The 15,351-nt window shown below is 35.2% G+C and overlaps 1 protein-coding gene across 1 annotated transcript in view; it reads left to right on the forward strand.

The window, feature by feature from the left end:
* Positions 1-15,351, forward strand: part of CCSER2 (coiled-coil serine rich protein 2) — a 164,532-nt gene that overhangs the window by 108,318 nt on the left and 40,863 nt on the right. The gene's annotated exons all lie outside the window — the stretch shown is intronic.

Raw genomic sequence — 15,351 nt, forward strand, 5'->3', positions numbered from 1 at the left:
AAGTGGAAATAGTGAATCGTGGGGCATGGGAATATTCTACTCTCGAAACACCAAACTGTTTTCCAAAATTGTTTAATCTGTCTTACTCTCCTCATGGACTAGATACTGCTTTCCATTGTTCCATATCTGTGCAACACTTGGTATTATCCAACTTCTTAATTTTTGTCACGTGATTGGAATATAGTGATATTTAATTGCAGTTATATTTTGCATTTCCCTGCAAAACCTCAATCATAAAGTTGCTTCTTTGTGTGTTTATGGAATGTTTGTTGCCTCCTCATGTCTTTTGTTGGTGTGTGTGCGCGAACACATGTGTTTTTTGTCTGTGTGATTCAGTGGTTTTTGTTTTTTTACTATTCTGGATGTAAATTTTTTTTTTTTTTGGTTATATGTGTTGCAAATGTCTCTTCCCTTCTGTGGCCTGCTTTTTTTCACTGTTTGGTATCTTTTGATGAACAAAAGTTCTCAACTCTAATATAGCTGAATTTCTCAGACTTTTTCTTTGTGCTTTTAGAAACCCTCATTTAAGAAATCTTTCCTAGGTCTGAGGTCACAAAAATAATCTCCTATTCTTTTCTAAAAAAGTTAAGAGTTTGCCCCTTTACAATTAAATTACAAACACCTCAATTGATTTTGGTATATGTAAGTTATGAGATAGAGATCCACTTTCTTTTTTTTTCCATATGCGTAATCAATAGGTGCAATACTAAAAGTATTAAAAGTCCATTCTTTGTCTTCTGATATGCAGTCAGTGCCTGCTCTTATAAAACCAGATACCCGTTTGTGTGACATTATCCCAGTGCCAAGTTATGTAATCTAACTGTTGCTTTTATAAGAATTGATAGTATATTATGGTTCCTAACTTGTTCTTTTGAAGTTTTTCTTAGTCTTTTACTTTTTCATAAAATGGTAGAATCATTTTATTGAGTCCTATGAAAAACTCTTGGGATTTTAATGAGAATAGCATTGAACCAATAGAACAATTTCAGGAAGAATTAACATCTTAGAATATTTAGACTATATATACCCAAAAATGTGATATATAGGTCCATTGATTTAGTTTAAATAAACTACTTTTTTCCTTAAAAACCTTTTACAATTTTGTTAGATATATTTCTGGTACTTAAAGTTTTTGTTGCTGTTATTAAGTGCGTCCATTTTCTAATGGAATGTTGCTGGTATACAGAAATGTAATAGACTTTGATTTATCAAGTTTGTATACAGCAACCTTAATACCGTTATCATGAGTTCTAATAATTTATCATTAGATTTATTTGGAATTTTTAATTTAGATAGCATATAATCTGCAGAAATAGTAGTTATGTTTTTCCTTTCCATTGTTTGTATTTTTCCCTTGCCTTATATGAGATAAAGGAAATTTGGTTTTATTTATTTTTTAATATAAATTTTCGAAAATCTTCTCATTCTTATAAAACCATTTCAAGTACTTCAGGTTTCATGAACTTTTTTTCCTGAACCACATGAGAGTAATTTGCCTGCTGAAGCATTTCACTCCCAAATATTAAGAGTGTATTTCCTACTAATAAGGGTTTTTCTCCTGTGTAATTAATATTTTGTAGGGAGGAATTTTGAAACTATATAACTATCTTATTCCTTGTCGAATTTCCAATTTATTCGATGACTTATTTATAAATTAGTGTGCACTTGTGGTTTCTTATTTTTATGCAGTCAGTTATAATCTGGGAATATAATTTATTTTGATGCTCCAACTGTCCAATTGAACAACTGTTCAATTGTTGGCAATTGAAAACTCTTTCAGGTTGATGTCTCTGTTTTTGACTTGTGCCCATTATTCTTTGAGTAGTACCTTCCTTTTTTGTAATACAAGATGTCCTGGGCTTGTTTAGCCTTTTCCCTAACCCAACCCGAAGACAGCCATTTTTTCCAAGGAGCCCAGTGGAGAATGGTGTTTAGAAGCCAAGATCTGGGAGCTGGGTGTGCCTATTGCTCTTCCTGCTGCTTGAGCTCTGGTAATCCTCTCCAGGTCACCCCACGTGTGGATGCCTAGCACACTTTGCTTGGACTCTGACAGCCCACATCAGGCTGCCCCTATGTGTGTGTGCCCTCCTCATCCTACTCAGGCGTGACTCTGGTATCAGTTGTTCCCCCACCCCCTTGATGGACGTCCTTTTCACAGTTTGGGGCTCCGACATGCCTTTGTAAGCTCCCCACCCCACACTCCCGGCCTGGGGACATGTTCCTCAAACCTAGGTTCTGAAACCCCAGGCCAGACTGGTTTATCTTTTTTGAGGGAGGTGGGGGAGGAGGAGACCTATCTCGCTGTGTCTCACCTAATGTTCAGGAAGAGAAGGGAAGTGAAGAGGAAGAAGAAACAAATTAAAACATATATTGACTTTAGTAAGGTTGAATTTACAATTAAATGAAGTATGTTCATTTTTAGTGTTCAGTTTTTGATGAATGTATACAGTTGTATAACTACCACCACAATCAAGATACAGAATATTCCATAGCTGCTAAATTGTCTCATGTCCCTTTGCAGTCAGTCCTCTCGCAAACTGGCCCAGGCAGCCATTGGTCTACTTTCTGTTACTATAAGTTTTATATTTTATAGAATTATATCTGAATTGGTCCTTTCTGTATATACCATTTTTGTTTCTGGATTTTTGACCTCACCATAATGGTTTTTTGATGTTCATCTGTTTTTTGAATATCATCAGTTCTTTCTTTTGTTTTGTTTTTTTTTTTTTAGTTTCAGGTGTACAAAACAGTGTAATAGTTAGACATTTATTCTCCTCACAAAGTGATTACTCCACTCCCCCAGTCTACTGTGACATTGTATAAGTTCATTCCTTTTTATTGCTGAATAGCATTGCATTGTAAATATATATGTACTACATTTTATTTTTATCTTTCTACCTGTTGATACATATTTGAGTTGTTTTTAGCTATGGGATAATTGGGTAATGCTGCATATCTAGATGTTAATGTTGAAAATTAATAAGAATATATGTAATTTCAAAAAGTTAGAATTTAGACCAGTCTGAATTTAGACCAGTTCTTTCACTTGTGTGAAAAAGTTTGAATGTAGACCAGTTCTATCACTTGTGTGTTGTGTGGTGGTTAAACTTTGTATGCCTCAACTTCCTTATAAAAGATATAGAGATTGTAATAGCTCCTATCTCAGGACTTGTAAAGAATACATTAGGAAATTCAGATAAAGTACTTAAGCATAGTGTCCATTACGTACAAAGCAATTAATAAATGTTAGCTTTTATATTACTAACAATAATAGCAACAACAACAATAAAACTGTGAAGGTCAAAGGTTTTTAATTGCTTCTATTGCTCACAATTTTATGGTAGCTACCCAAAGCTAATTTCATGTACTTTAATATTCATTTAGTTATTGCTATTATATCATTCAGTATACTTTATTAAGCACTTGTTGAGTACCAAGATTGTGGTTGTAGTGAAGATAAAAAGAAAGAAAACCAATTCTCATCCTGTACTTAGTGTATTGTTCTTAAACTGCATATTATTATTGGTTAGTGGATTTTGAAATAAATTTTGTCCATTGTAACTATAATTTTTTCCTAATAAAGTAGAACGTTATAGAAGCTATCAGGGGGCATCACATGTAATAAGTACAATATTTTTTTGTGAAGCTTGTTTTTAATGTGATGTCTGTGTCTACCTGTCCATCATCCATCCATCCTTATTTAGATACACACACACACACACATTCATGTATATGTGTATATGCATATGTGTACTTGATGGTGATATAAAATGTATTTCTAATTGTGGATCATGATCCAAAAACAAACAAACAAACAAACCTGTTCTAGTAGACAAGCAGTACCCCGTTTCCCCAAAAATAAGACCTAGCTGGACAGTCAGCTCTAATGCGTCTTTTGGAGCAAAAATTAATATGAGACCCGGTATCATATCTTATCATATCATACCTGGTATGTTATATCATACCGTATATCATATCATATCACATATCATATCAGACCAGGTCTTATATTACATTATATAGACCAATCTTATTTTACTATATAGTGAAATAAGATAGGGTCTTATATTAATTTTTGCTCCAAAAGACTCATGAAAGCTAATTGTCCAGCTAGGTCTTTGTTTCGGGTAAATACGGTACTATAGTCAAGATTCCAAGGATAATAAATCATAGATTTAAATTGGAAATAATCACTGTATCAGTTAAACATTATATCTTAATAAATTTGTGACGTTTTATAAAGAAATCTGCAAAACTTATATATATAAAAGATTTAAAGAAAATACTTACGTTCTGTAGGAAGATTGAGCATTATAAAAATTAACTTAATCCGTGGATATTAATGTAGTAACCAAGACAGCTACCTTGTGGTCTAGGAGGACATACAAATATTAAATAATTATAAGAATGATGTGTTACAAAGGGCAAAGATAAGATACAATGTAAATGTATGATTAGAACCATAGTTTCTCCCAGCACTATTATGGTTGTAATAGTGTTTCAGGAAAATCACAACAGCTGATTCATCAATATGACTCCAAAATTATTAACAGCATAGACTAAAATTTGTGTACATTGAGGACAAAAAGAAAAGGGGGGGGGATTGGACGCTTTAGAGCAGGATATAATATTGACACCAATAATATAGATCAGAAGATAATAGAAAACCCAGAAATAGAGAGGGTGCCAAGAGTGCCAAAAAAATGTATACACGTTTTAAGAAAGGAAAACTGTATTGAAATTGTAATACTCAATATACACCAATAGCAAATGATGAATACAAGACATGTTTGACTTCTGCAATTACAAGAGGTGCTCAAAGTGGTTCCCATCAGTTTCCAGTCACTTCTGATTATGGTGAACTACTGCTTGAGTAGCCTTGACCAAAGTGTCCACTTGTATACATTTTTTTGGCACCCCTGACATTTTTTTGGCATCCTTGGTATGTGCTAAAGTATCTACTAAAAAACAATTGGACACAAGGATTTAAAAGTGATGTTGAGAAAAAAATTTGTAGTACAGAAGCAATTATTTAGTTTCTTGTTTTACAAACAAGTTGAGTATTTTTATTAAAAGTAGACAAATTAGAAGAAGTTTACAACTAATGTTTTTAAATGTCGAAAGAAACCAATGGAAAAGGATATCATGATTCGAATATGTACAAATTGAATACGTAGGTGTAATTAAAAATCTAAACAGAAGGCATTTGTAAATAATATTTGCTTAGGATATTATAGAGTCTATTCATATATAACAATGTTAGTCGATCTGAATGCGTGGGAGATTTTTCTGTTTTAAAAATGTCTTTGTCCCAACCATCTGTTAGGATCACCTCTTCTCTGAAGCACTTACTGAAAATCAGTCTTTGTGTCTTTTAAATCCTCTCAAATGTAGCTTGAATCATTAGATTTTAAATCCCATAGGTGAATTGTAGCATTACTCAAAAATTCTTCTTAGTGCACATTCTAGAGTCTGTGTGATGTGGTAAGATTTTTCATTCATATACTTTTGTTTTTAAAAAGTGACTTTGAAAACAAAATGAAAAAGTCAGTTTCTCCTCTTCCGCTACTCCCTTTCCTAGGATGCCTCTTGTGATTGTGTTGTAGCATATCTGAAACACAAGGCAGCTTTGTTGACATCACCGATGATGCTTGTCAGCAGAGATTAGGCAACACTGCCAAACTTGTTTGTTAGTCATTTTAAGTATCCATGTCCATTGCAGCCGCTCTGGAACTCGTAGGAAAATCCCAGTTTCTGCAAACTCATGGAAGAACCACCTGGGTAAGACGGAGCTTATTAATAGGCTTTTCCAGCAAGTTAATATGTAGAAGAGTTACAATAGTAGAACAAGTTTACTTTTAAGCTGTGTCAAAAATTAAAGTGGAAGATGGTTTGCTTACAGTAGTTCCTGAATGCTCTTAGAATAGAGGAAGCATTATCTATCTTTTTGAACCTAATAAAGTGCTATGACATAAGAGTTAATTAACTTAAGGTTAATTGCAGTTGGAATTTAAAAATCCTAACTTATAGAAACTGCTGAGGCACTTCACTCAGAAGAGCAGCCCAGAATACTTGGACAATTAATTAACTATGAATTGCTTAGTTTTTGTACAGTGATGTGTTGTAATTTTATGTATTATTTTTGCATTTACGCATTTATTATGCAAAATGCTTAGAACAATGCCTAACACTGGTCAGTAACTATTAGCTTCTTAGTATGTGTAATGTGAAGCATGAACATTCATGCATGATTCAATGTTTTTTTAAAAACAGGTTTTTCTGTTTTTTTGTTTTTTTCTATTTTGTGGTTTGTTTCCCCCTATAGTGCTAAAGAATCTTTTCTCAAAATGTTTCCTAATTTTGGCTTGGACACTTCATTGTAGTCAAGATTTAATAGAGAAGACTACCACTGGTTAATGTCACAGAGTTATTTGGAGGAGCGATGGTTTTATTAATTGATTTAGTTAGAGATTCATGGTCTTTAAATTCTTGTGCTTTGATGGAAATAATAGCTTTTTTCTTTTTGATTCCCTAAATCTAGACTGCTAGACTATTAAAAAATGAGAAGGTTTTTTTATTTTTATTTTTTGAGGCATAACAATAACTTAAAAATCATTAATAACTCTTGGGCTGTATTATACATTTATTTTATTTAGAATAATGTTTTTTCAATTTTCAAAAATATTGGTTTGGTATTATGAGGCTTTCATTTTTTTAATTGATTTCTAATCTTAGTACATTAATAATAAAGAATAATATCTATACGATATAAATTCTTTGAAATGTGTTGATATTTTCTTCGTCTTAAAGTAGGGCCACATACTAAATGGTTTTAGCCTTTTCAGGCAAGAGGCAAATTTGAGATGTTTTATGTAGATACTTATAAAATCATTTAAAATGCAACTTTTTAAAATGTAAAAACCGTTCCTTGCTTATGGGCTATAATCAAAATAGCCAGATGGCTGGATTCATCCAGTGGACTACAGTTTGTTATCCTCTGGTTTAGAGCATGATCAATTTTTGTGACTGTTCTATGTTTATTTGAATAGAACGTGTCTTTTCTATATTTTAGGTCGCAGTATGTCTATTATATTAAGCTTTTAAATTGTATTGTTTATATCTTAATTATCCTTACTAAATTATTGTCTTTGATCTGTTTCTGAGAGTATTGTTAATTTCCTGCTATATTTACGGATTTTTCAGTGTCTCCTTTTGATGCTGTCAATTTTTGTTTTAGTATCTTCAATCTGTTTTATCTGCGGGTTCCCTTTTCTTGGATTCAGTTACCTGTTGTCAACCATGTTCCAAAAATATTAAATGGAAAATTCCAGACATTTTGAAAGACAGAGACCACGTTCATATAACTTTTATTACAGTATAGTATTATAATTGTTCTATTTTATTATTAATTATTGTAGTTAATCCCTTACTGGGCCTAATTCATAAATTAAACTGTACCACAGATAGATATGTATAGGAAAAAACAGTGTATATAAGGGTTCAATACTATCTGTGGTCAGGCAGCCACTCGTGGTTTTGGGACGTATCTCCCATGGATAAGGGGGACTACTGTATGTAAGTTTTTATGATTCGTACATCTTCTTGATGGATTGTTCCTCTGATCACTAATTAAATTATCCTTATTAATACTTTTAACGTTTAATTCTACCTTGCCTCTTCTGTTATAATAATATTGCTGTATCACTTTTATTTTTCTTGTGATGTTGAGATTTATCTGGAGTTTCTCTTTTTTTTTTTTTTAAAGATTTTATTGGGGAAGGGGAACAGGACTTTATTGGGGAACAGTGTGTACTTCCAGGACTCTTTTCCAAGTCAAGTTGTTGTTCTTTCAATCTTAGTTGTGGAGGGTGCTGTTCAGCTTCAAGTTGTCGTCCTTTCAGTCTTAGTTGGGGAGGGCGCAGCTCAGTTCCAGGTCCAGCTGCCATTTCTAGTTGCAAGGGGCACAGCCCACCATCCTTATGGGAGTCGAACCGGCAACGTTGTGGTTGAGAGGACGCACTCCAACCAACTGAGCCATCCGGGAGCTCAGTGGCAGCTCAGCTCAAGGTGCCGTGTTCAATCTTAGTTGCAGGGGGCAGAGCCCATCATCCCTTGTGGGACTCGAGGAATTGAACCGGCAGCCTTGTGGTTGAGAGCCCACTGGCCCATGTGAGAATCGAACCGGCAGCCTTCGTCATTAGGAGCACGGAGCTCCAACCGCCTGAGCCACCCGGCCGGCCCATGGAGTTTCTCTTTTTGTTTGCTTTGAATTTTTTTTTAGTCAGGTCTCATATTAGTTTTCTAGGGCTGCCATAACAAAGTACCACAAGCTGAGTGGCATATAACTACAGAAATTTATTTTCTCACAGTTCTGGAGGCCAGAAATACGAAATCAAGGAGTCGTTAGTGCCATGCACTCTCTGAAGACTCTAGGAGAGGAATGTTCCTTACCTGTTTAATTTTGGGTGATTCTTGGCAGTACTGAACATTCCTTGGTTTGTAGGTGCATCACTTGAATCTCTGCCTCCATCTTTATATGACCTTCATGTGACCTATGTGTCTGTGTGTCCAAATTTCTTATAAGGACACCAGTCAGATTAGATTTAGGCCCGCCCTAATCCAGTATGACTTCAACTTGATTACATCTGCAAAGACCTTGTTTCCAAATGAAGTCATATGCAGGAGTTCTGGGTTAGCATGAATTTCTAGGAAGACACTATTCTACTTAGTACTGTTCTATGGAGGCATAATTTATGCAGTAAAATTCACCCTTTTTTTGTTGTACAGTTGTGAGCTTTTACAAATTCATACAATTGTGCAGCTTTTACATTTGCCGCCCCAAAATTCCTTTTTTTTTTTTCCTTTTATAGTCGATCCAACACCCACTGCTGGTTCCTGGCAACTGTTGATCTGTTTTATATCTCTGTAGTTTTGTCTTTTTAAGACTGTCACATAAGTGGAATCGTACGTAGCCTTTTGAGTCTGGTTTCTTTCACTTAACGATAATTCATTTCAAATTCATTTATGCTGCTCCATGTATCAGTAACGTGTTCCTGTTTATTGCTGAGTAGTATTCCATTCTATACATGTACCACAATTTGTTTATCCATTTACCTACCAGTTGAAGGATACGTATTTGTGTCACTTTACAGTTTTTGGCAGTTAGATATAAAGTCTGTAAACACTCTTGCACAGATTTTCGTTTGTGCATGTTTTCATTTCTCCTGGGGGTAGGATTGCTGGGTAGCATGTTAAGTATATGTTTAACTTTTTAAGAAACTGCTAAAGTGGCTCTGTAATTCTGTATTCTCACTAGCAATTAATGAACGTTCCAATTGTTCTGCATCCTTGTCCACACTTGGTATTGACAGTATTTTTCAAAAGCCTTCCTCCTGGGTGTACAGTGGTATCTCACTGGTTTTCATTTGCATTTGCCTAATGGCTAATCATACTGAGCACCTTTTCATATGCTTGTTTGCCATTTGTGTATCTTCTTTGGTTAAGTGTCTGTTGTTTTGCCCATTAACAAAAATATTATCTGTTTTAATATTGATTTTTGATAGTTCTTTATATGTTTATATGGAAGTCCTTTGTCAGGTACGTAAATGATAACACAAATGAATATTAAAAAAATGGAATTAACTTTTTTGGCAATTGTATGCAATTGTGAGTTAATGAAGTCAGTTTCAAACCCTAGACCTTCACATTATCATTATTTTTGTTGTTGCTATTATTTTAAAAGTAGCTGCCACTTTATGAATGCTCTCTATGAGTTAGGCACTATGCCCAGTATTTTGTCTGAATTATTGCAAATATTTTCTCCCAGTCCATGGCTTCTTCTTTCATTCAGTTAATCATTTGTGTTTTTTTTAGCTTTTATTTATTTTAAGTGTGTTTTTCCAGGACCCATCAGCTCCAAGTCAAGTCTAGTTGTGGAGGGCGCAACTCACAGTGGCCCATGTGGGGATTGAACTGGCAACCTTGTTATTAAGAGCACTGCACTCCAACCAACTGAGCTAATCGGTTGCTTCTGTTAATCGTTTTTCAAGATGAAGTTCTGCTCTTGAGTCAAACTTAACCAATTTTTTATGATAATGTTTTTGGTATCATATCTAAGAAATCTTTGCCCAACCCAGGGTCACAAAAATTTTCTATGTTTATTTGGAGAAGTTTCATAGTTTTAAGTTAAACATTTAGGTCTACAATCTGTTTTGAGAATTTCTGTATATGATGTGAGTATGAGCAAAGTTAACTTTATTGCATATGGATGTTCTAGCACCATTTGTTGAAAAAGCTGTCCTTTCTCTGTTGAATTGCATTTGTACTTTTGTCAAAACTGTCTTTGAGCATATATCTGTGGGTCTATTTGGGACTCTGTTATGTTCCTTTGATCAGTGTTTGTCCTTTCATCAATATCACACTCTTGATTACTGTCGCTTTATAGTAAGTCTTGAAACGAAGTACTGTGACTCCTCCAACTTTGTTTTTCCTTTTCAAAATTGTTTGACTATTTTATTTATTTATTTATTTTTTGCCTTGATAGATAAATTTTATAAGCAACTTTTTTATTTCTGCAAAAACATTTTTTTGGATTTTGGTTGGGAGGGCACCGATCTGTAGTGAATTCAGAAGAGATTTGTTTTCGGAGAGTGGGCCCTTGTCGGGGTGGAGTCCAGGTTCTTGGCGTCTCGCACAAAGAATTGAATGAGATAACAAGGTCAAGTAGTGAAAAACCAGTTTACTAGAAGAGATAATACACTTCAAGGAAATAGGAGCGGTACCTGAGCAGTAAAGAATGGCTCAAAGGCCCAAGGTGGGATTATTAGGAGCAAAAGAAGGAGCTCAAAGGCAAAAAAAGGTCCAGGGGCTCAAGGTAGAACAAAGGAAGAGGCTCAAAAGGCAAAAAGGCCCAAAGGGCCCAGGGCCCAGGGCCCAGGCTCAAAATAAAGGCCCTCACTGGCAAGGACTTAGAGTTTTTATCCTTTTTCTCTAGAATGGGCTGTTCCTTTCCAGGTGTGGGGCCACTTGATTGACACTTACGATTGACAAGAGGCTATTACCTCATCTTTTTAAACTGCGCTGGTGTGAGTGGCCAGTTTAATCTAGTTGGGTATTTTGTACCCAATTGTTTACAATGAAAAGGGGAAGTTTTGGACAGAGAGGGGAGGTCTTTTGGACGGTAATGCAGAGACCCAATACCTATCTCTAACTGCCTGCCTTGTTTTTCCCTTGAGAGATGTGATCCCCATAAAATCTCTATGGGAACTTGAGGGACAGGAGGTCTGTTCTTCTGTTATCTGCTTCCTCTGGGCAGTGGCGTAGAGCTGTCACCACCTATGGGGGGATTCATGGAACTCTCACCCTATCTGATCTCAGATGAGAGGAAGGGATCTCGAGGTCCGCCCGGAAAAATGCGTTGGCCTCTTTGGTTGGTACTGTCAATCTTGCTGGGGTATCCTCTGTATCCTCAAGACCCCTACGTGAGGACAAAGATTTTAATTAATAAATCCGTTAGTTATTATAGAGCCTGTGTCCATTCAACCAGTCATTCAGGTGGCATCAGTTGTCCAGGAGCTGGGCCCAGAATGAGTTGGAAAGAACTTTAGGCTTCAGTGATTACAATCAACAAGTACACTGGCCTGGGGGGTCTGGAATGGCTTAGGGGATATTGGGAAGTCATAGGCTTTTAAGTGGTTATCTGAGAGACTTTCTGTGAATCAGGCCAGGAGCAGTCTTTAGTCTAGGATTCAGAAACTGATTGGAAGAGTAATCAAAGCCACGGGCTAAGGAGCTAAGAAACTAGGGAAAAGGAGACTTAAAATTTCTATAATGAGGGAGGCTTAAAACTTTCGTATTGAGGGAGCTCTCCCATATCAGATGGACATCTCAACAACATTGAGTCTGTCAATCCATCAGCAGAATGTATCTCTCCATTTACTTAGGTCGTCTCTGATTTATCGCATCTCTTTATGTTTGTTTTTAATATAGCGAGTTTGTCTATATTTTGTTAGATTTGTAAATATATATCTTTAATTTTTAATTTTGATTTTTCTTGGTGTTTTTTGGTGGATTTTGGTTTATTATAAATGGTAGTCTTTTTTTATTTCAATTTTCAGTTGTTCTTTGCCATAGAAATTGGATTTTTGTATATTAACCTTGTATGTTGTGACTTTCCTAATTCATATATTAGTTGTAGTAGTAGTACTGTATATACTTTGGGATTTTTTTATACCCAAAATTATATTGTCTGTCTGGAGATGGTTTTATTTCTTCCTTTCCTACTTGTCTTTTTATTTTCTTTGCCATATTGCAGTGGATAGAAACTACAGTACAATATTGAATAGGAGTGCCTTGTTGTTCCTGGTTTTAGGGGTAAAACATTGTCTTTCACTGTGAAATCTGATGTCAATTGTAGGGATTTTTCAGATGGACTTTTGTCAGGTTCAGCAAGTTCTTTTCTATTCATACTTTGCTGCTGAGTTTTTGTCATGAATGGATGTTGAATTTTGTCAGAAACTATCTGTATCTCTTGGTATAATCATTGATAGTTTTTCTCTTGATATGGTGAATTACATTTTTTTTTTGACTATTGAACCAACTTTACATTCCTAGGATCAACCTTACTTGTTCATGTTTTTTCTTTTTTACATGTTGTTGAATTTGATTCACAGGACTTTTTTTGTGTGTATGTTAAATAAGGACTTTTGTGTCTTATGAAGGATATTGGTCTGTAGTACTTGGTATCAGGTTAATGCTGCCCTCATTAATTGATTTGAGTAATTTTATAGTGAATTTGATGTTTTCTCTAAGAGATTGTATAGAACTGGTATTATTAAATTTGGGAAGAATTTGCCAGGAAAATTATCGGGCCTTCAATTTTTTTTTATGGAAAGTTTAAACTATGAATTCATTTTAGTAATCATAGATCTACTCAGGTTGTCTGTTTCATTTTAGGTGAGTTTAGTTTGTGGTTTTTGAGTAAATTCTCTGTTTCATATAAGTTTTCAAATTTGTGTGCTTAGAGTCACTCATAGTATTACTACCTTATTTACTTTTAATGCTTCAGACATCTGTAATGATATCCCTGCTTTCATTCCTGGTTTATGTCTTCTGTGTCCCGATGTGTGTCTGATTTGTGTCTTCTATCTTTTGCTCTTTGGCAGTTTTGCTAGAGACTTTGCAGTTGTCAAAGAACCTGGTTTTGGTTTCATTGATTTCTATTTCTTGATTTTCAATTTCATTAATTTCTGTTCTTTATTATTTTCTTCTTTCTGCTTGTTCTGGGTTTATTTTGTTCTGGTTATGGATTTGATGCCTTTGTTTTATTATAAGCGTCACATACAATACTTTTCCCAGTAAGCACTGGCTTTAGTTCTATTCCACAAATTTTGATGTGTCTTCATTTTCCTTCAACTCAAAATATTTTCTTATTTACCTTGAGGCTTCTTTAGACCCAGAGATGATTTAGAAGTTTGATGTTTACTTTCCAGCTGTTTGAAGATTGTGCTTCTGTTACTGATTTCTAGTTAAATTCCCTTATGTTCAAAGAACACACTTTGTTTATTTTCTATTAGTTTAAATTGACCTCAAATATGAAGGTTCATGTCTTTCTACAAATTTGAGGTTTGTTTATCCATTATTTCTCCAAATATTTTTTTGTGTACCACACTGTTTCTTCTGTGACTTCGATTACATGAATGTTAGATCTTTTATTGTTTTCCTACAGCTCCCATAGCAGGCCCTTGTTTGTTTATTTTTGCCAATCTTTTAAAATTTTCATTGTTTAAATGGATGATTTCTCTGATCTACCTTCAAGTTGACTCTGTCATCTCAAATGCTGGTATTCAGTCTATCTAATGGACTTTGAAATTTTGCTTGTTTAATCTTTTCAGTTCTAAAATTTCCATTTGTTTTCATTTTATATTGTGTTTCTTTGCTGAGACTTTCTATTTTCATTCTCTTCAAGAGTTTGCCCTTACTTTCGGAGAATTTTTATCATAGCTCTGTTAAAATCTCTTCCAATTAATTCCAACATCTGTGTTACTTTTGCATTGATGTCTGTTGTCTTTTTCTGTGTGAGTTGAGATGTTCCTTGTTTGTATGTTGAGTAATTTTGGATCTTGATCTTGTTAAATGCTATGGAGGATATTGATTCTTTTTTTTTTTTTAAAGCAGGCAAACAGTCTGGGTGGGTTCGGGCTACAAGTTCCAAATGGCCACCTTCGGATTGTGGTCTTAACATTACTTCTGTTTTCAAAGCCTTTGCCATACTCTTCGGATCTGTTCTGCATGTACACCTTCCAGGGGCTAGTTTGGGACCTGGGCAGTGATCTTAATTTATTTCTCAGTCTTTGATATGCTATTTAGAATCAGATCCAAGCAAGTGTTGCTCATGGGTGAACCTAGAAATTTACATACAATTTCCTGGAGTCACTTCATTATCTCTGGTATTATCTGTTTCCCTGGGCTCCCCTTTTTGTTCTTCTGTGCTGCAAGCTGACATTTTATATTTCTTTTGCTGCATATTTCCAACTACACCCCTGCCCAGGGCAAAGTGGTGTGGGCTTGTGTTCTCTCCCGTTCCTTGGGCTTCCTGCTCTGTAGTGGACAGGATAATATTATAGATGTTTGGAAATAAGTCAAATTTTATAGCCCCTCTTTTCTCAGATGCATACTTGTATGTAGGACTGGGCCTGGTTTTTTATGTCAAGGCATTTACAGCAGAGATAACCTTTTTATTGACATGAGTCATATAAAGTTCGTTTTCTTTTGAGTATTTTTTGAGGTAGTGTTTTGAGAGCATTTGTTATTCATTAGGCTATTGCCTTATCCATGCTGGAAATTTGGTAAACGCGTATTCTTCACTGTCAGTCGGTATTACCTATTGAACTTTTCCTATATGCACTTTCCTAGGCGTCCCCTCTAGAGATTCTGATTTAGTAGGTATACAGTGCAGTAAATAAAGAAAATTACCTACATGCTTATGTCTCCCATTTTAGCATTCTTGTCTCAGTGCAGGACATTTCCGTTTCCTTCAGGGCAGGTATGTCTGAGGAGGATTGCAGTGGCATTGCTCCTTGAAGGTTGTCGATTCATTGGGTGTCCCAAGGCAACGGGGTACCATGTGAACAAAGTGCCAGACCGCAGTGTACTGTCTTGGTCAGGGGCGCAGTCCCTCAGCACCATCCCGTGCATTTCCTTCACTGGTTCCTCTTTCTTAAGGTTGTCTGTGAATCACTGAACATGCCATTTCTTACCTGGTTGCTCCTAAACCAGTTTGGCAAGGGGTAGAACTTACTACTATCCTGTCATTTGCTTCATTGTGTTTAAGGACCACAAGTTTAATTTTTT

The sequence above is a fragment of the Rhinolophus ferrumequinum genome, chromosome 16 (assembly GCF_004115265.2).
Source record: "Rhinolophus ferrumequinum isolate MPI-CBG mRhiFer1 chromosome 16, mRhiFer1_v1.p, whole genome shotgun sequence".
In the NCBI taxonomy this organism is placed as follows: Eukaryota; Metazoa; Chordata; class Mammalia; order Chiroptera; family Rhinolophidae; genus Rhinolophus; species Rhinolophus ferrumequinum.